This window comes from Leptonotus elevatus, chromosome 9 (assembly GCF_054856555.1).
Source record: "Leptonotus elevatus isolate MCC_2025b chromosome 9, RoL_Lele_1.0, whole genome shotgun sequence".
Lineage (NCBI taxonomy): Eukaryota > Metazoa > Chordata > Actinopteri > Syngnathiformes > Syngnathidae > Leptonotus > Leptonotus elevatus.
In genome coordinates this window covers 16,303,930-16,328,301 of record NC_141247.1, presented here as the reverse complement: position 1 = coordinate 16,328,301, position 24,372 = coordinate 16,303,930, and the positions used below count along the sequence as shown (strand labels likewise).

The 24,372-nt window shown below is 39.7% G+C and overlaps 1 protein-coding gene across 3 annotated transcripts in view; it reads left to right on the top strand.

The window, feature by feature from the left end:
- Positions 1-24,372, top strand: part of diaph2 (diaphanous-related formin 2) — a 386,239-nt gene that overhangs the window by 345,161 nt on the left and 16,706 nt on the right. The gene's annotated exons all lie outside the window — the stretch shown is intronic.

Genomic DNA, 24,372 nt, shown 5'->3' with positions numbered 1-24,372 from the left:
TGAAGAGATGCACACCTCTGGTTTTAACCTATAAATTCAACAAGAACAAAGTAAACGCTGGAGGACATCCACCATCTTGGCTGTTCATTGTTTGAATCAATAAGCAAGACAAATCATTGTGCATGATGGTTGTAAAAAAAAAAACACACAAAAAACGAAAAGGCCTTTTTCTTCACATGACTGTGTCTTCATTCAACCCAGGCCCATATCATATAGGTCACGTACAACACACATGGTTCAATGGTCAGGTTCATTGTCAGTACAGTGCCTTTTTGGATGCATCTTTTTCTCCATGTTTTCACTTATCGCTGTTCTAGATTGTTGTTTTTGCCGCGATTAGTTAACATTTAAAGATACTGTTGACTTAAGCTGTCTGCCTTTGTCTCGACACTGCAGTATTACACTTTGTCTCCTCGACAGCCACATGCTTAGAAGTACAGACGACCCTCCTTCCTCACCAATTGTCATTTTGACATGGAAAACCTAGGGTTGAGCAAAACCAAGCCTGTGCTATGAATATCAGGAAGAATGGTACAGAACTGATTACGATTACACAGCAAGGCTTAACGTTCTCCTGCCGTTTGTTTTTCAGTCTCACATTTTACCCGTTTCTCTTTCCAGAATCTTCCTATCTCCCCTAATTCCTTTTCATCTTAAATGCCCTGCTTTCCTAAAATGCTTTACTTTGCCCATCCTGTCTCCATCAATTTCAATGACCCAATGTCTCTCAGGCCAGAATTATTACCCTCGGACGGAACATTGGCCCAGTGGCGCCATGCTCCACTCTCTCCGCCCGCATTATCCAGTTACGGCGTATCCCCTTTTCTAGCGAGCCATCTTCCTATAGCCTCGTAATGATAGGAGCCATGGAGACCCTGTGCATTTGAGCTGTAATACAAGACTTTGTCATTAGCGCGAAGATGGCGCTCTTTCTTGTCCATTACATGAATTGCTACACATCACTTACTGCCATGCCCACAGCATTGTGTTACATTGCTGGCATTCTCCATCGACCAACTGTGCTGCTAAGTCGTTTTGCCCAGGAAGGTGAGAAAGGTAATTGTGATACGCCATACAGAGAATTAGATATGTTTTTTACTCCAAACATCTCAAGGAGACAAGCATGCCGGCTTGTTTACGATTATTTGAGCCGATGCTGATGTCTGAATGTTTTCACATCAAATAAATTGAAGCCAAATGCCCTTCCACCACTGTACAATGGCTGGCTTGTCAGTCATCTCTCCTCATATTAGGGAAGCAGGCCGACAACGTAATTGCTTTGATGGTCCAGCCTAAAAAATCACTTCTGGGCATAAAAGGAGGCCTTGGAGATGCCAGCCAGAGAGAAAAGGTGCGAATGAATTAAAGCACTTAGCGTTCCTCTGGGGCATGTGGCCCAGATTTTCCCTTCAAAGAAATAATATAAGGAAAGGATGAAGGCGCGTGAGGGTGGGCTGTGCCTCTAGAAATGCAGCCGCCATTATGCCAAAAGTGGAGAGTTTTTCACTGACCACACAATGGCATTGACATAGTTAACTGGCAGGTGGAGAAAGGGGGACTTCAGTGGAAGTAATCTGATTTTGAACGGGGCTCCCATCTATGGGAGAACCTCTGGTCAGGCCTTTTGTGCAGGAACAAAAGTTTGGCCCCGTGGAAGTAACGCTTTGAATGAATCAGTGGGACTTAGAGAAAGGATTCTGCGGATGTCCCAGGGCCTATGCTGCTTTTAGGCAGGCACACTTCAGAGGGGTCGGCTTTTTATCTCCTTTTTAATGTTCCTCTATCTTGAACCACATTTAGCTTCTTTTCTTGCATATATACTATCAGATTTGTCTTCATACTGAGGCTTGTAGTCATTGTCTATAAATTAAAGCTTCTCATGTAGTGTCAAATTCACGAAGAACCAGGAGTGAGAAACACAAAGTACCTCACAAAACAATATTGTCTGCACTTTTTGCCAATGATACTAATAATAGCACAATAAAACAAGTGTCTATTAATCGATACATGGGGGGGGGGGGGGGGGGGGGGATGGAAAACTCAGCATGAAGTATTTGGACATTGGACAGACAATTTGACTCCTATTAATCAATACCCACAAAGACCCAATTTTCAGGCTCACCCCAACAAATCACAACCGAATAAATTTGAGCTCTTATGGTGGTTGTCCTCTGTGACTAACTCCGCTGTGACTCTGTGTGAAAAGGAGTATTGAATAGTATCTGGCTTTAGCTGGCGGGTGACTGTTTTTTGTTTAAAAAAACAGTTTAATTACGACTGCCTGCTGCACAGGGTAACTTGTCATCACTGCCAAACAAAAGCAGTGGAGCTATTTGACTAATCCCCTCCATCCAATTCACAAAACCTTTAGGAGTCACAAGACACCCAGCCCCCTGAAAAAAAAAAAAGACAATTCTCCAAGGGCGTCTGGAACAGAATTTTTTCCCAGCCTGCCTGAGACACACCCTCTTGTTAGTTCCACCCCGATCCCTTTGCCCCTCTTCAATTAATTCCCGACGCATCTGCATCTCTGTGCATCTTGCTATCGCACCGCATCTTTGACCCTCTTTAGGGGAGGGTATCACTTTTGTATGTGGTTGATGGAGCATTAAATTTCTCCACACTCCAGGTGTGATTCCCTCTATAGGACTCATTGGTCTGTAAACATGGAAATAATTTATTGTAGCTCTTATAACTTCAAATCTATGACTAGTATACATATTAAAACAGCTTTTTGCTCATCCCTCTTTTCAAAGGAATGGGAACGTATTTTTTCGTACACTATATATTTAGTTTAAATAATAAATTATTCATACCCTTGCAAAAACTGGAATTAAAATGACAAAAGATGTGTGAGAGAGTGATAGGCGTGTACAAACTCTGTTTGGGTGTTGAATGGGTGTGGGGATTAACAAATGTTAAAAATAAATAAAAATTGTTCTACAACACAAAAAAATCAATAGAGCAAAACACTACCATGCCTTTGTTTTGTTTGGGGATTTTGACGGGCATGATGTAGGGTTTGTGGTGTAGGGGAGGGGATAAAGGCTGTGTCAACTCTGTTGTTTGTTGTTTGTTCTTGGCTTAAATGTTTGGGAATAGCTATTCTATAATGTAAGATCTTTTTTGTGGAGGTAGGTTTTATTGGGGTGTTGAAAGAGGGTACCTTCGTTGTATTTACTATTTACTATTTGGAATAATTTAACCATTCTCAAACGACCTGTAATTATTTTATCATTAATAAACCGAAAAAAACCATTACTAAACACCCCATTTCTATAAATAGCTGCCAGTGTTTGCGTTTTCAAATGATCATAAACATAACATTCCTCGAAAATATCGATTTCAAATTACTGGTGAGCTATTGTTGGAACCGGCCTGGCTACTTATGTCGTCTTTGGGAGCACCATGTTGGTTGATCCCTGAGCACGGATTTGCATGTAAGACGACTAATTCTTCTTTTATTTTTTAAGATTCAGGTATTTAAAATTGTTGATTAAAATTGAAAAGTAATTGCCTCAGTTAACAAAAGTGAAATACCTTCCCAGATCTACTTGAAACTAGCTTCTGCATTATCGGGCTGGCTAACAAACAGCAAAGAAAATATTCCGCCGTCAGCTTCGGTTTAAATGTTGGCATTTCTGTGCTTTCCCTCCATGCATATTTAACCTTCTTACATGCATTATTTAGAGTTGTACCTAACACATTGTCTGGTGATATGACATTACTTTTTGCTGGCTGAGCAGACATTGTGTCGCCCCTGGTGCACAACAACATGTTTGTTCGCCTGACATATTTTTGCAATGCCGATCCCCAGCCACAAGTGACACAAAGTAGCCACAAACTTATGTTCATTTTAAAATCAAAACAAGCTTTTTAGAGATGCGCATGAGACATCTTACTGGAGGAAATGGGCAGAAAATGCTCATTAAAGAGGAAATAAATCCACGACGGCAATGTAGAAAGGTCATCAGAGGCGAGAGCGAAGGAAAGAGAGTCGGAATCTCAATCGCCAAAGCAGCACACACAATATTATGTGCAGTCCTGAAGGATGTGACATATTTCCCCAAGTCTTTGTTGGATGTTTTAATCAGCTTACACATGCCCTGGAAGAAAATTGAATTGGTCTGCAGGAGGGGAAAGATACAACACTACTTCTTGATTGTGTCTATTTTGTATCCACTTGAGGAGGACTGCGGTTCGGCGTGTCTGTTTCGCTGGTCATGTGTGCCAATTCATAATAGCAAAAGATTGTGTTGGCAGCTCACCAGCCCAATTGGAGACAGCTATGTCATATATTTGTTTAGTATTGTCGGATTAAGGGGACTGGAAGCAGATGTTTAAATGCAATTGAGAATCACAGGGCTGGCGTAAGTCGGGTATTCCGAGCCAAGTTAGGTCATGATTTTTCACCATTTTTCATTCATGCGCGCTTGTCTTGTCTTTTGTTTGTGGAAGTAGGGCATGCCAAGGGAAAAGGGAAAGGGGCAGCGCCACGTACAGAAAGGTTACTAGAATTCAGCAGAAACCAATGGTTTTTTCCAGGAGTTAAGAATAAAAGAGACCATATATTGTATTTAGCATGTCCCATACAGCAACAGTTTCGCAACAAAAACAATTGAGGGAAAACAAATTGCAATAGAAACTAGAGAAATTGCGTGTGAAGGCTGAGAGGCTAAATGAAAAATTGTGTAATGATTTAGAATGTTTTAGAATATTGTGGAATGATATTGAATGACATGGAATTATATACAATACACTGACCTGGAATCGGCTTAACATGTTGAAGTTAGAATGGTTTGAATCTGTCAAAAAATGTGGACGCTGGACGTGAACATGTAGAAATTTAAATGGAATGAAATTTAAACGTTGCCTTTTATCCAAAGTTTGCAGGGATTGGCTCCAGCTCACCCTCAACCCTAATGAGGACAAAGCGTGTTTCGAAAATGCATGGATGTTTTATCATCAATTAAGTTATACCTGGTATGTGACGACAGTGTTTTTAGGCCACTTCATTTCCATGTCCTGTACAGTTGTAAGGCATTCGTGATTCAGATGCAAATGCCACACTTATCAGCAGTGAGAAATACATGAATAATAAGATTTGCAAAACACACGGGCCTTGCATAAGGAAATGAAAGCGTGTCTCTTTTCTGCTCCACTGATTTCATTATAGACACTATTATTGGCTTAGAATAGCGACATCTATTCTCTCCCGTTAGATTTTATTTATTTATTTTTATGTGGACAGTCTTTTACTACTGCCATACCTCATCACGTCACTGCCCTAAATAAGGCAAAGTGAGAGCCTTCAGGCCATGGTCACATATAGGAGCTGTTATTACCTCTCGTGTATATATTTTTTATCTTACATAAAACCTTTGCATTTCCAGCAGTTGCTGCTAATGCGCTGCTAATGTTGTGTTGCTGCTACTCTACAATAATTCATGGGCAAGAAATGGCTGTTGAGCACCACACTGAAAAGAAATGTGCATGCAGTTAGATTAAAGTGGAATCATTAATATGATCGCATCTTGCCTACTGATCTCGCAGTGGAAACATGTTGATGGATGATGTAATGCAAAAGTTATGAACTTAGGAACTTGTAATGATGCAGCCCTACCTAACGGTTTCTGAAAATGTGCAGGATGAGTTGTGTCTGCGGGAATTGCCATTATAGGGATCAGTAAAGCAATATTGTGGTCATCAGCAATGTTTTTGTTATTTAAATTTGACTGGAACCTCAGAAGTTCTGAATCTTACCGGTAAATCCTTCCCTACTTCTTAGCAGTGTGGAATTGCAGAAAGAAACTAGTTTACTACTTTGACATTGTAGTTAGCTGAATTGTACCAGTTGTTGGTCAAACATGTCTTTAGAAATAACTTAAGATTTGTCAAATGACTCCAAACACTTATTTCAGCAGTTTTCATTGGGATGCCCACTGGCGATGCATCACCCTGTTATGTCTCTGAAACATTAAATTACATGAGGTGTTCAAGGCCAGTTTGTGGTTACCCTCCTGTAAAATGTTCAAAAATGAGAACATGATGAAATAGTGTGACAGTTCCGTGGAAATGACAAAAGGGTAGCATTAGCTAATAGAAAAGGAGCGCATAACACATCCCGGGAGGTTAGTTCCAGCGTTATCACATTGTCAGCGAGTCCTATTCACAGCCAATCTTGCCGCTGTTGTGTTCCAGCTGCCCTTTGCCATGGGCTCTTCTCTATTCTTAGATTCTCCTCTCCTAACAGTCTACTTTTTACTTGTTAGTCCTTCGATTACAGACAATCCAGGGTCAATTCGGTTTGGCAGGTACAATGTGGCATTTTAAGTGGATGTCGGTACAGATGACAGGGTCAAATAATGTGGTATTATTACATTGTTAACAGTCAGCTGTTGTGAACATCCACTCAGAGATCCAATGCCCACTGAGGTGCAAACGCGATTGGTATTCCAAATATCCCCACGTCTTCACTTTTGCATCTGAATGCTTCTTGTTTCTGATTATAAAAATGTATTTTCTTAGAACCTTTGGTTTCAGTAACAATCTCTTTTCTTCGTGCAAATGTTCCACTCCTAAAAGCTGCCGCTTACAATGCACCTCCAGTCTAATCCCAACTTTAGCTGACGATCGGTATCCGTCAGTAAAGAGGCGCGAGCTTGCCGAGGAACCAAGCGGATAACAATATCTTTGCAAAACCGTAGCACAGAGCGACATTTTTATCAGCGGGGCCCCCGTGTGTTGGGATGTTAAGCAAATTGGTTCTGCTATCCGGGAAGTGCTGTGTAGTTTCGGTGTGTGTGTTATAAAAGGGTTTATGTTTCACAGTAGCAACCGTAGATAAAACAGTCGTGTCCATACAAAAATATCTGACTTTGCTTAGATTAGGCCTGGTTTTCTTTTCCTGGGCTTGGTGTGCTTTCAGGACCATCCCCTTCTCAAAAAGCTTAGCTTCAATCTGAATTTGGTAGAGACCAGGAAATGATTGTAGACATTCAGTGTGGAACATGTGGTTAGCTTGCTGCCTCACAATCAAGAGTTGTGAGTTTCTCAGCTCAGAACTGTCCATGGGGACAAAACATACATGTAAAGTGACGAACGCGGATAAACAATAAGCGATGGAAAGCCTTATAATTGCATTCAATTTGGACATTATCTTAATGTCTGTCTGGACAGAAGATTGAGAAGATGAATTAATCAATATGCTTGCATAGCGTTAAAGGGTATGTCAATCGAGTAATAAAAGCCAATGTGGCAAGACACGGAGACACAATTGGATATATCAGGTGGAATTTACTTTTATATTACACGATACTCTTCAAAGAGTCTGAGAGTGTGCTTCACGTGAGAGTACATTCATGAGTGAAAAAGATAGCGGTATGCAATGTTTACATTTTTATATTCTTCCCCCGTAAAGAGCTTTCTAGTTGCCTTTTTTAAACAATGAGGAATAGTGACTATGGTATGGAGGGGGTATCATTTCTCACGCATGCGCACAAGGTACTTAAAGTTGGCGTTGGTCTCTGATCGTTGCAGTGTGTATTTCCGTTATTTTCCAGCGCAATCTGCTGCCACAGGCTATAGGCATAGGACTGGTGTATAGAAGCCTTTAGGTTAACTAAAGATTCTGTCTGTCTATATATGCTCTACAATTGGCTGACCACTGGTTCAGGTTGTACTACACCTGTCTGAATAATTCTTTAAAAAAAAAACATCTAAATGTTATTTGGGTTCTGTCATCTTGATAAAAGGTCTAAGTCGAAAACCATACATAAAAAGTCTTGCAGACGGCATTAGTAGCTGATTAACTGTGTTATATTCAGAGGTTTACAAGGCATATTTTCTATTGAATTGCACATTAGCCTGAATTAGATAGGGTGACGTAAATCTGAACTGATCAATGGTTGTAATTTCTCACTAACAAAACATGAATGTGTGCAAGAGGCACTCGCCTGCTCCAGGTTTTAATTTGTGACAAACTGTTGTGTTTTTCATAGATATTCATAATGTAGCATTTTCCTCACTTCCCCTTTCATTTGCTGTCATGTTGGTGAATTGTGCAGCCCACTGTGCGTTCCACGCACAGCGACATAGACACACACACAGACACACACACACACACCATCTCCTCGTCTGGTCCTGTTTGCAGTCCAAATGATTGGATGAATAAGTTGTGCCATCCCATATGGTGGGCTGTCCTCCTGGATCTGATCTCACTAGTGAATGAAGGAGCCCATGAGTCACCGCCGGTTTGTTCTGCTGCACTTGTCACGCTCCGCTGTCGCATGCCTACCCTCTCCCCTCCAAGCCTACCACCCCCTGTCTTACTCCTCTTCCCCCTCCCGTCATCCTACCAAGCAAACAGACGCTCCATCTTCTGCTTTCTTCTCTTCTGCTTCCCCCCGCCCCCCCATCTCACACATCCCACCCCAATATTCCCAGCTTTTGCTGTCCTTTCCTCGGATAAGGTCGGAGACTGCGGCCGGCTCACCAAGCATCAGTATGGTCCCTGAGCTCTCCACTTCCTTGCCAACGTCAATGTCATTTATAAACGTTTAATGCCAGCTCTTTGGGATAATGCTTAATTTCTCCCACCACTCTGCGCTTCATTAAAACTTGATTTTCTGTCAAAGCGTATCCCAATCAAATTAGCCCCAGTTACCTGAATAACTTTGTTTGCCTCTAATGTCTTAGTTGCATGAAGCACATTCGTTTTTTGTCATGGCGTTCAAGGCTGCAAAGACATTTGCCAAACATTCACAGTTTTTCTTTTATGGTCACAAATCATTTTTCTTGGCACAAAGAAATTTTGAGCATTTTAAAAAATTTCTAAAGTTGAACTTGTCACCATCAAATTTTGACAATGTTCAAAATGTATTTGCGACGATTAAAACTGTTGGTGAATGTCTTTGCAACATTTTGCAACCTTGAACGAACCTTGTGAAAAATACAACAGATATACTGCAAGTTATTTTTGCATTTTGAGGTGATTAATGTACAAGTGTGAAACATTTTAACCAGATAAGATGACGTAAATGTTCATTTAATATAGAAGGGAAATAGTATGCAAAATGTACTGGTTAAATGCATAACTGCTCCAGAGACAAAACTATTTGTAAGTCAATCTTTTTTGGGCTATTTCTGAAGAAAAAAAAGTGTCTGTGAGCAAGCCTTTCAATGTGGCTCATTTGCTTGAAACAGAACCACCCCCTCAAACCAAGCAAATTTAATTTTGAAAAAGATGAGATAGCAAAATTGCATCTCTCAATGCATTGCCTCAGACATTTACCCTGCTTATCACTATCATCACATTCTCGCTATATATTTTTGCAGTTTCCTCGTGTGTTTTATTTGCTGGCACACAAAATTACACTGCACACCAGGATTCCTCTTCAGTGTAACATTTTCTATATTTATTGTGTTTATTTGTGTTCCTCTCTTTTTTGGGGGAGTTTTTTTTCCCCTTGAATAGCAAAATCAATACACACTCCATCTCAGCCATGAGAAACAGCTCAGAGAAGAAAAAACACCAGTCAATAAGTCTAGAGTGGTGTTTTCACATTCTCAGTATTTTGTCAAAAGTGTTTGTTTTTATCATTGTTTTTTTTTTAATTATTATTATTTGACCAATAACCCACTAGCGGCCATGATTCTATTCAAACGACACCTGCAGTTGGTGCCTCTCAATCCGCATTAAAATGCCAAGATCATTTAATTAAAAATGAACATAACTCTCTCCTAATAAAGACATGCCACAGCAACAGTTGGCAGTACAACCTTTAACTGTTGGTAGCCAATCAGAAACCGTAAGAAAGTCATTTTGGGAAAAGGTACAATTAAAGTTATGGAATGTGTGGGTTGTAGACTTAATGCTGAAGATCACATCTTTTCAACAAAACAGAAAAAATATAACCACGGTATTAATTGGACTTGAACTGGTGAAGGTGCAGCTGAGGGTTTGGCAGGGTCATTGAGTGTTTTGTTTCCAAGAGTGGCATGGCTTCGGGCTGCAGACAAGGGGGAGATGAGGTGTGTGTCCATGCATTTTATTTGTCACTTTATATTTGGTGTTGTGGTTAGATTTAGAGCCATGTCTTGAGTGATGATGAGCTTCGGGTTATGTTTTTTTTTTTTTTTTGGCACTGGATACAACCTCAAAATTCATTTGTGATGCAAGTGTGTGTGTGTGTGTGTGTCTGCGAATGGCAGTTAATAGTCCCAAATGTTGCCTAGAGCAACAAATAGCAGCCCTCAGGGCAGTGATCGAGCACTCCAGTAAGACTGTTAGCCACTTCCTCTCACTAATCTTCCTTTCTCTATTGTCTTTTGTCACACAACCAAATGTTGAGAGATAATGATATCTGCCCTTATTATAACTCACTTAACAAAGTTAAAGGACCTGCTAATGGACACCATTCCAATGCAATGTACAAGATATTTCCCTGAATCTGTTTGCAACATGCTATGGGAAAGCTCCTGTGCATTGCAGTGATATTGTGCTTTGAACTCAGCATAATGCATAGTTAACTCATTTGCTCCCCAAAAAAACGTCTAAATACGTTCTATTTTAAATGTTTTAAGTGTAAGTTTACGTTGTTTTATGCTAGAGCTTACATACATCTTTGAAGACCTGCAAAGAACGGTTGAAGAAATGGTAGTTAATGCACAAACGGCCAGCAGGTGGCAGCATAGCAAAAGAGATCAACCAGGGCCATATAAAAAAAAGCTAATTTACTCACATTTCTAAATAGATATGTAAATGGCTAATTCTGTCACACAATGTTGTTTTGACTTTGCCAAAAATATACCTTAACTGTAAATCTTCAAAACATTACATTTAGTAGCCAAGGTTGTAGATAATTGTTTCATTAAAGCAGCTCATCTTGTTTTGACAGCTTTGACAATCTTTATTAGAAACCAAGTATGAACATCGGGAGAGAATGTCGTGATCTGAACCAGAATTTTGGAATGTTCTGGCAGCCATTGGAGATACTTCAGTTTTGATACGATGTGGTGAAATGTGTTTGCATTGGTTGTTCAGCTTTACACTTTGAACTGTACATGCAGGAGAACAGAGGATTGTGAGTGATCAGCAGATATCCGTGCAAAGCTCCACCACAATGTTTTGTTGATGATGTTTGTCTACAAGGTGACACTTTCAGTCAAAACTATGCACGCCTTAATTTGTCTCTCTCCTTGAATGTCTTACTTCTACTACTCCTGTTATAATAACTTAGATTTATATACTTGATACCCACAGATATTTGTATGCAGCTACTGTACATGTACCTGTGCATGTGTGTGCGCGCCTGCAGTAACAAAAAAAACAAGTGTGTCGTTTGGGGGCCACTGAGGAGGAGCATGTTAACCAGAGGCGCAGCTGGTCCAGCAGATGTTCCAATTCCCACTAGGCATGTCACAAGAGGACCTTTACTTCTCTCCCTGCGGTCCACACAAACTCACACACGTACCGAAATAGTTCATGCACAACAACATACGACTTTGAGAGTTTGGTACTCTAAATTTGTAAAAATAGTCACAAACTTTCCAGTGATTTTTACTATAAATTAGATGAAACAGTTTCTGGAGAAATTCCGTGTGAATGCTGAAATATACTAAATGAAAAATATAGAAACTTGGAATCATATTAAATGAGGTGGAATGTTGTTGAATGATATAGAATTAAGTGGTAGTATTGAATGAATTGTTGAATGTATCATTAGAAATGAATGGGTACTTTTGGGGTGAAAATTTTTGAATTGTGGGAAAACTATAAATGTTTGTAATGAGATTAGTAATTGCCCGCATAGTGTAAAATTTTGGAACATGTTGAAGTTGGAATGGTTTGAATCAGTTGAGAAAGGTAGAAGTAGTTGAATGGCAAACATTAGCGGGAAAAAAAACTACAATAAAAAATAGAATGGTAGAATTACACGTGTAAATGCTTTCAATATTCACACAGTTTAAGTCTTCTCAAAGTCAACAAAAGTTTTGAGCGCCAGCTCCAGTGTGATTGAAAGTTGTTTATATACGTGGGATGAACCCCATGAAATGCCAAAATCTCGTTTGTGAGAGGGGTCTGGCAGTTGATTAGCTCCCTGCTTCTTGGTGTAGTGGACTCACTCTTGTCGTCATTTAGCATAGTTGGGTGCCTTTCATGGTGCCACGATCCTAGGTGGTGGATGTGGCCATTTGGAAATGTCATGAGAAAGGTCGAGACCATCATTACGAGCCGATTCAACAAGCTGATTGATGGGGTTCTTGCGAATGAAATATGTTAAGGGGATGGAGGAACACACGGGTCGCTTCTGGTACCCCAAAGGTCACCTAACTTACTTTCAATTAGGCCTCAGGGATGGCCAGGTAAATATCTCAAGCGGGAAAGGCTGCAGAGGAAATGGATTAGCTTGTTACACCGTTGTGTTCATGGGATTAAGATAAGGATAATCAGTGTCTCTTTCACCACAGTATTGATTGGAGAGTTTGGGAAAGAGATGTCAAACTATATAATCATCGAACCCAATTTCACCCAATGCAACAAAAAACCTCTGTGCATTGCTTGTTATTTACAGCAGGAGAAAAATGCAAGGCTTCAGTACTTGCAGCACTCCCCATCAATCATGGTGAATTGTGCTGCACTGAATCCCATCAATTACTGCTTCCTGTTGACATATGCAGCAATAATTCCTGATCAGCCAACAATTCCCCAGAATAACAACTTTGCCAGGAACAAACAGCCCGGCATTGTAAATGTGTACGTCAAAGTTGCGCACTAAATCCCGCTCGCTTTATCTCAATCCCCCGTGTTTCAACACAGTATGTGTCAAAAGAACTTCCCACTCAAAACGCCTGAAAATGAGTCACAAATTGCCCAATAATGATTTTTCCTCTCTGGGAGAATAACAGGTCTCGATTCTGGCTGTTGCGCCGCTGGAAGCCCCATTGATAGCTTTGCAGAAGTAGCGGCTGCACTGTGTGGGTGTACAATAAAAGTTTTGAGTATTTTAATTTACAAATTTGCAAGTCTACGATAATCTGTTGCAAGAGATCTTTAGTTGTACGCATTTCAAATCAACTTTCCACCGATGAAAATCTATGTTTTCCTCATATTCAGGAGGTCCGTGTATGGAGTTGGCATGTTCTTCCCGAGCTTGTGTGTGTGTGTGTGTGTGTGTGTGTTTTTTTCCTCCTATTACTCTGCCATCCTCCCAAAGACATGTATGTTAAAAGTTAATTCAAGATTACAGTATATATTGCCCATTATTGGGTGACCTGAATATGTGTCTATTGTATTTATTTAGTTTTTTTTTTTGTTTATGTGAGTGCATTGTATTGAATTGAACCAAATGAATTGTTTCACTGCCCTGCGATTGGCTGGCAACCAGTTCAGGGTGTACCCCGCCTACTGCCCGAAGCCAGCTGGGATAGGCTCCAGCACTCCCTGCGACCCTTGTGAGGACAAGTGGTTAAGAAAATGGATGGATGGATGAATTGTTCCACTTTTAAGATATATTGTGCTATGTGCTTCAATACAAATGTTGAAATATTGACATACAATGAAATAGGAAAGAAACATGTATGGCTACAATGTCTCTATTATGATTTTACAAAGGATATGGCTACTACATTTGAATTGCTACTATGCTAGCTTTCGGTTTGCAGAATGCAGATATTGCTAGTACTGACCTATTGCGAGCTGCACACACCGCTCACTGCGCTCAATTGTGACTGCACAAACAAGTTGCCACATAGCAGTAGATGAATCCAATCGTATAATCAGCGCTTCTTACTACAGCCTTACTACAGCTAATTAGAGTGGAGTTGTGCTTATCTGAAGCAGTGGAGGAGAAAAAACAGACTATAATTTTGGAATCAGCATGACAATTTTAGTTTTAATCAGCATGCAAATCTAATTTAACAGATTTTTCCAACACCTCGGTGTTATAACTAACACCCCGAGAAATAGTATATAGTCCATAATTTGAGTCATTATCATATGAGTTCTGGGAGTCCACCGTATATATTTTATGAGGCTCTTTAGCTGTCAGTCCTTTTACATGCCAGGGAGTTAGTTACCAGGTGTGTGTGTGTGCCAATATGTCTGTGCTGTATTATGTGTGTGGTGAGGTTGATGTGGCATGGAGGTCACTTGTGTCACATCCAATGTCCAGGCCCATGCTGTGATGTGAAGGGCACTGTCAAGAGACAACCGCGAGGCAGTGCAGGTACATCTGCCCTCAGTGCTCTTTTCCCTCAGTGGCACCCGGACACGCACACACACACACACAGTGACATGTCCAGACTTCCGTAACGTGACACACACTTGCGGGAATGTCCCCGCGGGGAGAGAGCCCCAGGATTGGGGAGTCATTTCCAAACAAATAAGACTGCCTACTTGTTGACTATGTGTTGGTGAGTACATAGAGTGGGCAGATGTGTAACATATTCACTCACACCATGTGGAAGAAATGTGCTCACATACATAGTTGGCAGTCCAGCTACAATGGGAATCATTATAATGTAGCATTTCACTTTTGGAAAATGCGTATATAAGATTAACAAGCTCGACTTGTCATGCTTCTGAACATTCATAATTGACATACAAGCTTATAAATAAGTTGACCACTATGGGCTCTATTTTCGTAGACAGCCCATCTGCGCATGGCACAAGTAGCGGCGTATCCCGAATTTCATATCAGGCTCTGCGCATGGTTGCCAATTTGGCAGACCAGTCTCTGCCAAGCAGGGCTTGATAAAGGAGTGACAGTTTGGAGGCTGCTCAGACCATGTCTAAATACTGGCGCAGCTAGTCTAACGCAATTTTGATTTGATTTTGAGTTTTGTGGACATGTTTAGTTGTCAGATTTATTTGATAAATATTTGAACGGCAGGCATTCAACCCTCTGAATCATTGTAATGTATTTTTTTTTATGGGAGGGCATATGAACGATTAGCAGGTCTAACCCGCCCGCCTCCATGCAAAGATGCATAAATGTTGGTCTCATTCCAAATTCTATGACTTCAGTTTTTTTGTACAAGTTAATATATTACTGTCACACACAAAATGAAACCAATGCACTCAATGGTGCATTTTTTGCAATTATTTTAAAGCATTAAATGTGTATTTTAAATATAGCTAAGATTTGACAAATCGCCATATATACTGTATATGACTTACGGCTATTATTTTCACATTAAATCCTACTGAATCTCCTTTTGCAGCATGCATGCGACTGTTTCTGGCATGTATTTATTTATCCATTCATAGTTTTGACATGTTGGTGTTCAATTTTTGATTTATATTCTGTGGCATTTGGCATTCAACCGTAAATGTAGTTATGCCTGGATTAATGGCACACAAGTGTTTGTGTCAGTGTGTGGCCCTCTGACTTCCATGGCAACAGCTTACAAATCTATTTCTCTTTCACGCCTGCGTCGCTCTCTTCCCCGTTGCTCAGTCCCCCTGCTGTCCCCAAGTGTACGCTATGTCCACACTTGAGAAGACACTCTGTGAAACTTTAATGCTAATTGATCCCAGTGCAGTATTGTGGACACAGGTGCGTTGCCCCAGGGTCTGGCTCTGCCATGGACACCGAGGGATTGTGGGTAACAGAGGGGTTGATAGGGCTATGGTAGAAAGCGCCACCGGGCAGGACACTAGTGACCCACTTCTTTCCAATCAGCACACGTTTGCAGTGCACAGTTGTTGGCTTGTGTTTGCATCAGTCAGAGAGCAAAAAGTCGAATGGGACTTTGCAGCCAAATAGTACCCTGAGGTACTAAACTTTTAATATGTTCATTTTTGCACTTAAGCTTTATTTGAATCAATATGGAACCTAAAACAAACATGTCAACTTAAATGTAATTTAGGATGGGTCCTTAATCTTGTTTGGTTCTCTGGTCACGGTCAAAGCAGAAACCCTCACTATTTGTCCTGGCTTAGGGCTTACTAAGTGTTTTTATACAAGAGAGTATAAGAATATAATATAAGAATTGCTGCAAATTGATTCCATTGTCGTTCCCCTTTCACTTAAACCATAGTCTGTGTCTTTGATTGATGTGGAGCACATATTTCATTCAAATTTCAAGACCATTTGCTAGTTAGCATGCTGTGCTAACAGCTACAGCAACTCTACGGCTAATGGAAGTATTTGTTTTGGTGGAGCTAAATTTTTCAATGTTGACTTTGATGCTTTGGCTAGTTAGCATATTTATGCTAACATCTAATTTAGGATGACCATATTTTTATTTCCAAAAACAGAACACTCGGCCCAGCCTCGAGATACTTAGCTGTGGGAAAATGTCAATTTAAGTTCCGCTAAAGCTGCTGTGTAACTCCCAGTCTTACATACCTAAGTTTGGACATGTGTGTGTTTGTGTGTGTACTGTAGACGCAAGTGTGCAGATTAGGTGTGATCACTTGGGCAATCCTCTGTGGTATATGTTATTTGATGGTGATCATGGCATGTAAATCTCATCAAAAAGGAGCTAACAATGGCTGCACATACACAGACGCCCGAGCATCTGGCGCTGCCGCAGCTCGGCGTCCAAACTGCTGTAAACATCCTGGATGGCTGCTCGAGATCTTTGTTTGTGTGTATGTGTGTGTAAAAATGATCCAAGCATGCGAGGTGGAGAATTGGCATACTAAATGACAATATAAACTAGCATAGCATCGTAGCATAGCAAATCTGTTTATACTTCCTGGTAGGCTGCTACGTCATAACTTATATACATAAATATGTTGCCGCTTGACTCTTGCACTCTGAACAAGTGCAGTGTGAAAAGGGCTTAATTGTGTAATCTAACTCCAAATCTGATTGATTTCAGCACCGCGCCCCCCAAAAAAACGTCAAATTATGTGCGACAGCGTTGATCTTCTTCCAAAAAAAGGAAGATTGTGGTGGAAAGTGCACATTGCCAGGCCTCATAAATCACAAAAGAGATGATGTGCGTTTAGCAGTGAGGAGCCAGTTGGATGTACGGCACCTCCACTGACTTTGCCCATTCATGCTGCTCAAAGACAGTGGGGGGAGGGGGGGGGCTATGGATGGATGAGGTCTAACTTTGGCCAGTGTCCCTCCCCCCTCAAGCTCCTCTTCAGCCATTAAAGTGTGATGAGTGACCTCACTTAGGGAGTCGGTGTGCAGCACTTAATTCACAACTTATTTATTTATGCGTGTTGGAGTTGTGTTGTTTGCTTGTTTTATTGAAAGGCTTGTGGGCAGAGTGGCGGTGGCGAGCTGCCTGGCATGTGAGCGCCATGTCTCTGGAGGGCATCCCTTTGGAAAAGGAAAAAAAAACATCTTCCTCCTTGATGAATAAGTGAAGGCCACAGATGAATTTTTCATTCCAACAGAATCCATTGTCGCCTGAGATGTCTGGTCTGTGGTGTGGTGTTGTCAAGCTGCAGGCGATTAAAAGAAAACTACAACCCTAACTCGAGAAGCTTACACACAAACACACGCGCACACTTACACTGTATTTCTCGTTTATTTTATCAATCTAATGAGATCCGATCCAAGAGCTGCATTATTATTTATCATCAATTCATCCATTTTTTTGTTAAATTAGATTCATATTGTTTTGCATAATCATACTATAATTAAATTTAATTTAAGTTATTATTTTTATTTGTTTTAGTTCCATCTATTTTCTTCTTTTTTTCCCCATTATATTTATTTTACATTCATTGTTTTTCTTACAGCATGGGTTTATTGCAATTGCATTTACTTTTCACTTCATTTTCTTTCACTTATTAGTTTTAATGTTATCACAGCCATCTATCATTATTCTTCATCATTATCCAGGTTTTGTTTCACTTTACTTTAAACAAATTTGCTCGTGCAGTTTTTTTTTTTTATTGAATTTTACATGCATTTATCCATCCAATATTTTCTGCTTATTTATTTTTTTATCAGTTGATAAATGATGTCAGTATGACACAATGCACACTGTCTTCAATAATAATGCAGTTATTGATACTACCCAATCAAAACTATATATTTTTGTCAAGTTCCAATTGTGTTTGTTGCCCATAGAAGCAGCAAACCAAATCCATGCGAATTGGTTACAAAATATGAAATGGTAAATGCACTTATATTGCACTTGTCATACATTTACAAAGCTATATTTGCTCATCTCTTTCAAATGTACCAGCGTGCAGCCTACACTGAACATTGACACAGCATATGAACTCACTGAAAGGTTTCCTTTTTCAGTTTAAAATAACTTAGTTTAACCCTTCAATATACAGCACCGTACCCTGGCCTATGGTAGAACTCCATCCATCCATTTTCCACAGGATATTGTTTTCTCTTTGGTACCATTTTAAATCCATCCCTGTCATGTTGTACTAGCCTGTAGCCGCGTCCTAGCTAGTGCTAAGTTGACACTTTGCAAACTCCCTTTTGAGAGGCCATCCGGGAGCCAAATATTCCCTTACACAGACACAACAATTTCTGGGCGTCCGCTCAAATGTAGTGCGTACGTAGCATCCAAATATATGCAATCACCACATGAAAGAGAAACGGGACATCCCATTCAAACATTCCTTTCTGACGATAATTTGCTATGATGCGATCTGCCATTTCTCTACGCAATTCTTGTCACCACAGATTCGTGCACATCCCTATTTAATACATATATTTGCAACTTCATTAGATGAATACATTCTATCCACTTTTAGCATTTTATCATTGTTTCAAAGAAGAGGTACCAGAGTCATATTGGTTAGTTATGTTTACCTCAGAGGGCTGTAATAAACATAATGCAACTTGATGGATAACTAGTTTTGAACAAAATCAAGGAAAATAATAAAACGTTTGGTAATAAAAATGCGTTAAAAAAAAAGAAAAGATAATTTGCAAGTCGATGCATGTAATTTGCTTTAGCTGGGCAGATCAAATCATGTGATTTGCCACCTGTGTTTTAAAGTTATTAGAAATTGTAATTGTTTCTCTGTGAATCAATAAAAATGTTTTATTTTTAATCATTTAAAAGTAAGACTGCGTAAGAGGAGTCAAAAACAAGCAAAGTTGCTTTTAAGTCAGTTATTGAATTTGAACATAACAGGTGCTTCTTTATCCAGCATCTCGGACGACTACTTTAACTCTTGTACTCCACAACGAGTGTTGACAGCCACGCAGGCGATGCACAAGCAAAAACATGAAGGTAGCAAAGTGTAGCCCATCACAGGACGGGTGCCGGTGTTTTATGTACACGTGGGAGCATCTCTGGCCATGAATGATGCATGCTAAGAGAAGAGAAAGTGAAGAAGTCTTTCTGAAGGAGCCCCCACCCCCACCCCACCATCACTCGCGAACAGAAGGGAGCGTCCTCGCTCGGCCAAATGGGTCTGATGGTGAGAAGCGAGGACGCTCGCTCGCTATGATCCCCACCACCACTCACGATGCACAACAGGGAGACATCAAAAAGCAGAATAATAAATAAATAACACACAACATCATGTTTTATTAAGGCAAGTTGGGCTTCACCCGCGAGTGGTCCACGAGAATCCTGAGATTGGACGAGGTGGGGGATCTTCAGTGATTGAAATGCATTGTCATAACAGTAAAGACAGCAACGCAGACCATTAGCACCCGCTGCTAATGTAATGGACTAACTGCCATCATCTGTATTTCATTAGGGAGGATTGGATATCCTTCTATTACCTTCTTAAAAGGGATATATAGTCTTGCAAGCATGTTATATTTATGAAGTAGCTAGTTTCGTCCTTAGGATTGCGCCAGTCTGAGTCAGTAACAAATTACTTTGGACGTTGAACCATAGACAAATTCTACCAAGTTAGCATAATGCTAGCTACCCGGCACGAGGCAACACAGATGGATTTAAACTTTACCTAAAGCAAAAAAAATCTGGTTTCTGTCATGAGCCAGTGTACGGCGAGAGATCCTGGAGGTTAAAATAAGTTATTTTAAACTAAAAAGGAAACCTTTTGGATAGGTTGACGCAATTATCAGACAAAAGTGAATATGACGCTTGGTGTAGTGCTTTGACAACACAAGGCATAGATAACGCGCGATAAATGGCACTTCATTGACCATTATGATATAATTGGATTTTTAACCGTTTGGACTATGATGTGTTTTTCGACAATTTGGCAAGTCCTAGCTCATTCTGCACTAAATTGTTATACTATTATCTGTCTAAAAGTATTACTCCATTGTTTGTGTTGACATATCAGTTGCTTCTAAAACTGTGACTATTGATGCTAATTATTAGCATGTCAATAGCGCCTCTATTTTGATTGTGACATGAGTTGAATTGAGTTTGCTGCATCCATGCAAAAATAATAAAAATGTGAGAAAAATGTGGGGAAAAAAGGCTCCAGCTTCCCGCAACCCTGAACAGGTTAAGCTGCATAGAAAATGGATGAACTGGAGAAATGTTGGAAGCCTGACATTTTTGGCATGTAAAGTATCTTGCATCTTCCCTCAACATTTGACTTTATTTAGAATTTCTTCCTGCTTGTGAAAAACTGTCAAGTTGTGTGGAACAAGTGCTGATCTCCTTCCATAGGATTGACAGATATACTGCACAATCTTCAAAAGCAACACTTGTGCTTCCCTGGCTTATTTAAGTGGCGTGCACTTTTTGACAGCAACCCAATACTATTCGTAGAAATGCAGCCTGCACCATATTTTTTTTTCTTCACAGTGAGCAGCTACAACATGGCATTAACACAAATTCTTGGAGGGAATGCAGCATCTTTTTATAGCCGGCCTTGTTTTATTGGTATTAATACTGTCAACGCGATGCTAAGATTCCACCTGTCGGATGTTGTCTTCCCACTCAGACGGATTAGTGTGTGTTTATATGTTTACGTGTATTTTGAACATGTGCTGGCAAACTCATTTGTGTTAGTGAGGATCAAGTGGGCGTTGTGTGTTTGTTTGTCATCCTGGTGAAGGTGTCATTGTGAAGCCGAAGCCCTGCAAGCTGTCAGATGTTGAGAGATGCCTCTCTTCCAAAAGGCCACACTTTCTGAGCTTTTCCTGTCTATTATAACCGCCGCCGCACTCATCGGGGGGCTCCAAAGGCGCGCCCCGACGCCCCCGCGTGTCCCTCAAGCAGCCGCCAAGAGAGAAGCCACCTTTGCAACTACATTAGAGCCCCTCCACACACGCACACAACACACACTCACCCTTTCGGGTATAAACTTCAAATACCCTTGTCTTCCTTTTTGTCGTGATAGACAACAAGGAGCAGTAATGAGGCGCCAGATTGTCAGGCCTTCCATTTTGTTGTGCTCAAAGAATTGTAAAATGTCTGAATTTAAGGACTCCCACATCTTTGATCTCTACCTTGGTAAATACTTAGACTTTCCAGTTTTCTTTGAATATGTCTCGAGCTGAGGTTGCAAACTGGGTTCCAGCGACAACTGGAATTTCTAATTAAACTAAACTAATTTAAACCCCCAAAACGTATAAATATATATTTTTAAATATTTTGTCCTTCACTCCCAAAAACGTATGTATATGTTGTTTATGTGTTTTTTTAATGCCAGACCATTCAGAAGGCTTTGATACAGCTTCTGACATAAAGAGTGGCTTAAAAAAATGGTAGTTATTATGAAAAACGGCCAGCAGGTGGCAGTATAGTATAAGAGATCAGCCAGGGCCATGTTGCAACAAGCTCTTTTTGCCAGTTTTCAACAGGTTTGTGAATAATGATGAAACTTAGCTATGTTCTAATGCTAATTGCTGCAAAACGGAAACAGATAGAAATATGCTTTTTTTTTCCTGATGAAAGAAAAGACTCTAATCTTTCTTTTATGGTCCATGTTTGTATAGCAATAGATCAGAATATTCTGTGGATCTTGCGTCAAGCACACATCTATCAATTGTGACGCATGGTAAAAATCCTTACTAGCTTTTATAAGTCAAACTTAAAAACAAAAATTAAAATATCACAGAAATCAAGGAAACAAAAGTAAAGACATTTTTAAATCAGTGTCAAATATAAAATAATAAATAATATAATCTCAAGAAAAAAAATGTTGTTGATCATTGCAATGGATAAAGACTTGATGATGTCAACCTGAGTTAATATGAATATTTAGAACAGGGATGGGATACTGGTAGAATAGTGGATGGCTTCATACATTGTACGGTATCAGTAATTGATGACTGCGATTGGCTGATTGGTGCAGTTTGTTTCTCTATTAAGAAAAAATGCTCAATACAGTCAGTCGATAACAAATTTTGCTTTTTGTAATGGCACATAAGACATTTAAAGTTTCATCCGCACATGTTGTAATTTGAGAGATTTTTGGATGTTGGAAAAAAAAAAGTTAGATTTTTGTTCCCTTACTTACTCGTGTGTAATGAAGTAAAATTGCATGTCGTTTCTTGTAAAGTGTTTATGTCACCAGTGAAGGTGATATGGCGACAACATCAGAGCTCTTCGGGGATTGAGATGTGTCGCTATCTTGCTATCTGCATCTCAAAAAGATAGATAGCAACACCATCAGATCTCCACTCGGCCAAGCCCAAACAGGAAAAAACAAGAAAGAATCGATGGATCTCACTCCGCCTCTACGCGTATCATCACAATCCATCTGTGTTTATCAGCCGATCATTTGTTGTCTGCGGGCTTTTTGCTTTTCTTCTCTTTTTTATTTTCTTTCTTCCTCCTGCCGCATTTGCTTGGTGATCCATCAGCCGATTTACCTTATCACCGCGCCCAACCAGCCATTTAGGCACCCATCTGTCTGTCAAACTAGATCTTGACTTTCATTCGTCTAACTAGAGCGCCGTCGACGCCCTCACCTGTCAATCATGCGGCTTGCATCGGCACGCTCGGTGATGAAGTCATCAAGTACAATTTCACTTTGCACTTCATTAGTGGTTTCACACTCTTTCAATGACTGTCACATACACTTCATTAGGTACACTCACTTAAACTAATCCATCAGTTAAATCAGATTCAATACAGTATTTTGATACCACTTTTTTTCGGTATGAGTATAAGTACTCGACTCTTGAGTAGTCACCAATAATAATACAAAGTACTGAAACACACACACAGGGGTTAATTTTGACAATAAATTTGTATGTAGTTTAAGTTATAGTCTGTGGACTAAAATTAATTAATTTCAGTCATAATTTAGTAATCTGATTGCATTTTAGTTATAATCCAATTTTAGTCAACGGATATAAAAAGTAATTTTAGTCAACTAAATTGACAATTTAGTGGATGTTTTCCTTCAGAATACATTTCAACTTTTATACAGAAAATTATAACACACCAATTTGTAACTGTAGTTTAACACGCAAGACACAATTAACACAACGGTGTCTTTATTAAACTTAGTTTCAATCATATCAGTTTTCACCTAAATAAAAAAAAGATGCATAATTAAATAAATGTGAGAGAAGAGCATTTTTATTTATTGATTGGTATTTAATTATATTTAGATTTTTTGGGGGGGGGAATCTCGTATATATATTTTTTTTTTACTTGTATTTATTTATTTATGGATATATATTTATTATTTTAATATTATTGTTATTTGTATTTAGATTCAGTTTTTCATTACATTTTTTAATTATATTTTTTATATCTGTTTTTATTTTCAGTTTTAGTCATTCATTTATTTAGTCATTGATTTATTTTTAATTAAGGCAGTTTTGGTCCTCCATACTTTTCTCCCACCCACGTTTCATTCCTTCTTCTGATTGGATTTTGTGAATTTTCGTCGCTGTGTTGTTTTCGTTTTCATGTTAGTCAATGACAAATTTGTCAGTCAATTTTATTTATCTTCATCATCTCAATGAATGGCTTCTATTTTAGTTTTTGTTTCATTTTTGTCTGGAAAAAATTTCCGTCAACGAAACTACCACTGATACCACTTGTACTTTTGATACATAAAATGACTCCCCTAAAAAACTCATCCCTAATTTTTTGACAGCAACAATACTGTAATACTGTCAATTAAAATGAAAAATTTTTCTTTGTATTGGACCTCAAGGTTGCCCAGCTTTTAGTATGAGCGTCAAACTAAGTCATTGAAATAGAAAACAAATATACGGAAAAATACTCCGTGTATTTTTCCATCTCTATGTGAAGTGTTGTGTGTTTTCCCTAAGATCCTCTCACATGCAGCGTGCTATCTTATCTGTGATCTAAATAGCTCCCTCACAGCATCCAAACGGAAGCAGGTCACTGCTTTGGCTCAGTGTGGCGCGGTTCAAGCCCCAGTGGAGCAAGCCAGACACTGATGTCAATATAGTCAGGGGGTCTGACCTCCCACAGAGGCCCAATCAGTCTTAGAGGATCAGTGACGGGGCCCCCCTAGGCACCAGTGTTCCTTGGCCTGATGGATGACTCCTCTCTTCCTGGCTC